Source organism: Hydra vulgaris, chromosome 01 (genome assembly GCF_038396675.1).
Source record: "Hydra vulgaris chromosome 01, alternate assembly HydraT2T_AEP".
NCBI lineage: Eukaryota > Metazoa > Cnidaria > Hydrozoa > Anthoathecata > Hydridae > Hydra > Hydra vulgaris.
Window position 1 is genome coordinate 17,606,185 of NC_088920.1, and position 3,250 is coordinate 17,609,434.

At 24.9% G+C, this 3,250-nt stretch overlaps 1 long non-coding RNA gene across 1 annotated transcript; it reads right to left on the minus strand.

The window, feature by feature from the left end:
* Positions 1 to 450: 450 nt before the first annotated feature.
* On the minus strand, positions 451 to 2,013 carry LOC136074803 (uncharacterized). Its single transcript, XR_010635453.1, has 3 exons — positions 1,178 to 2,013; positions 713 to 853; positions 451 to 570 (listed from the first exon to the last, which is right to left on the minus strand). It is a non-coding gene; the product is annotated as an uncharacterized LOC136074803 (long non-coding RNA).
* Positions 2,014 to 3,250: the final 1,237 nt, after the last annotated feature.

A 3,250-nucleotide genomic window follows, 5' to 3' on the forward strand; every position in this document is an offset into this window, starting at 1 on the left:
ATTAAGTTAATTTTTTTAATACTGAATATTTTTCTATTTTGTTCTTGAAACTGTTTACATTTGTTAACTTGTGGCAATATTGAGGTGTTAGCCAGGAATATATTTTATAATAAACACCCTGTGTTAAAGCCGATGTCGGACCGAGCTCGGCTGCCGATATCGGACCGACGGAGTTTTTGTCCGTACGGATCGAGGTCGGTCCAACGTCGGCAAGCCGCTCAAACTAGCGCGATGCATCGGCTGGCCGATCTCGGCCCGACGCGATTCCGTATGGACAAAAACGATGGCGATCCAATATCGGCAGCCGAGATAGGCCCGCTGATTAAAATAACTTACAAATTTAACTTTGTGTGTTAAGATTTGCATCGGCTAGCCGTTGCAAATCTTAACACACAACCTTAAATCGTAAAAAAAGGATTGAGCAACTAAAGTATATATAAAACACAAATATAAAATAAAGTTATATATTTCTTTTAAATAAACTTTTCTGAATCAGTTGAAACATCAAATAAATTGGATCGGGTGAAATTCCATCGTTTTTTTTAACTGACAATTCACTGTGTACAGCATCTAAAAAAAAGTATAAAACTAAATTTTCACATATGAATTAGAGCAATATAACTGATATGAATGAATAATTGCAATAAGAAAACTAATAACTTTATTTAAGGTGAAATTGATGTTATAAGCAGTATGTAATTAATTGTCTTACTTGATGTGGTGTATACAAATTTATAGACTGAAAATTGACTGGCTGACCAGACTGGAAGTGTATAAACTTTTTAAATCAGAATGTGCACCGTCGAAATCATTTGTATCTTTAGAATTGTTTAATTCGTTGCATTCAACAGCCCTAAAAAAATTATATAATTTTATATTAAAAATTATATTATGAATATATATATATATATATATATATATATATATATATATATATATATATATATACATACATATATATATATATATATATATATATATATATATATATATATATATATATATATATATATACATAATATAATTTTTAATATAAAATTATATAATTTTTTTAGGGCTGTTGAATGCAACGAATATATATATATGTATATATATATATATATATATATATATATATATATATATATATATATATATATAAACACACGCACACACACACACATAATAATAAACTTACCCAGGCTTTTAGAATCAAGATATGCATCACCAAAATCAATAGCCCTAAAAATTATATATCAATAAAAATATAATATAAAATATTGAAAAATAGGAATAAAATATATAATAACATAGACATAGAAACAGTATAACACCTTCATTATAATAATTTAAAAAAAAAAAGAGTCATGCAAAAATATTATAACATAACATTATTATCATAATAGAAATTATTACTGTAAAGTCAAGTCAGGTTATCCTTAAGTCAAGTCAGGTTATCCTGCTACTGGTAACATGTAATCCAGTACAACCTGCTTTATGTTAACATCAGGAAAGGCATCTGGTTGTAAAACATTGCTTCAAATCTTTCATAATGGCATTTATGTCAGAGAAAACTAAACTGAAAAAATATATATAAATTAATAATAAACAAATTATTAATAAATATAAACTGATATTGTTAAACATGAATGAAACATAATGAATCTTACCAAGCAAAATTATTAACTTTCCTATGCATTAAAAAATGTTGATAAATCAAAATTAGTATTTTAATTAAAACTAATACATTCCTTTTTTTATTACAATGCATCATTAAAATAAAAAACTAAACCAAATTGGATGAATGTCACTTAAATGTCTGTTAATAGACATATAACCAACGTTCAGCCAAGATTGTTTTAATCATAAGAGTGTAGCCGATGTTACAAGCTTGGTTGCCGACATCAATGCAAACAAAAAACTAAAATATATATAAAACACAAATATAAATCAAAACTAAATATATTTCTTAAATAAATTAATCTGAATCTGTAGAATCACCAAATAAATTGGATTGGCTAAACATTTGATATTTTCTGTGCACTGGTCTTTGTAATTCACTTTGTGCACCATCTAAAAAATAGTACACAATTTTTATTGAGGGTGAAATAATTGTTATTGATGGTGGAATTAATGAAGCGTATAAAGCTCAAGACAATATAGACTTCAAGTGGCAAGTGTATACCATTTTATACTATTACTAATTAAATAAAAAGTTACTCTGGCATTTTGGATCAGGATGTGCACTGTCACTATTATTTGTATCTATGGCATTGTTCAGTTTCTTGTATTCAACAGCCCCTATAAAAATTATATCTATATATATATATATATATATATATATATATATATATATATAAATATATAAGCTTTGTTGCGCTTAGTATGCTGTTGTATATATAAAAATTATGTTAGTTTATTCAAATCAGCATACAAATCACAAACTATAGTTTCCTAGTTATGTTAGTTATATATGCTAACATTAGTGATGTAGTGATTAATCAGCATCAGCTTAATCAGCTACTTTTTGCACAACCGGCATTTTGCACAGATTGCATTTTTTTATCTATATCCCTCAGTATAATAATAAAATAATATAATATATATACATACATTTATATATAAATATATATATATATATATATATATATATATAATATATTTCCTATATCTTATTATATACTATAATAAAATATAGGAAATCAGCTGAATGTGGGCTAATTTGTAAATAAATGGTCTACAATATTTATATCCCTCATTATTATAATAATATTATATATATATATATATACATATATATATATATATATATATATATATATATATATATATATATATATATATATATATATATATATATATATATATATATATATATATATATTTACATAAATATACATAGAAAATCAACTGAATGTGGGCTAACTTGTAAATAAATAGACTATTTGCCAATAAATTATTTATTGTCGGCCAAACAACATTTAGCCTGCGTTCAACCAATATATACTCGTTGAATATAACCTAGCCGATAGAACAATGTCGGCCCGAGCTCGGCCTGAAAATGACTTTAACATAGGTAAATATAAAATAAAATAATATCTTTCTTTTACATAAATTATTCATAATCATTTAAATCATCAAATAAATTGGATAGGTTGAACTTCAAACGTTTTTTATGAACTGACAATTCATTATGTGCAGCGTCTAAAAAAAGTATATTAAAATATTAAAAATTTAATATATCAATAAAAATATGAATACAATGTATATA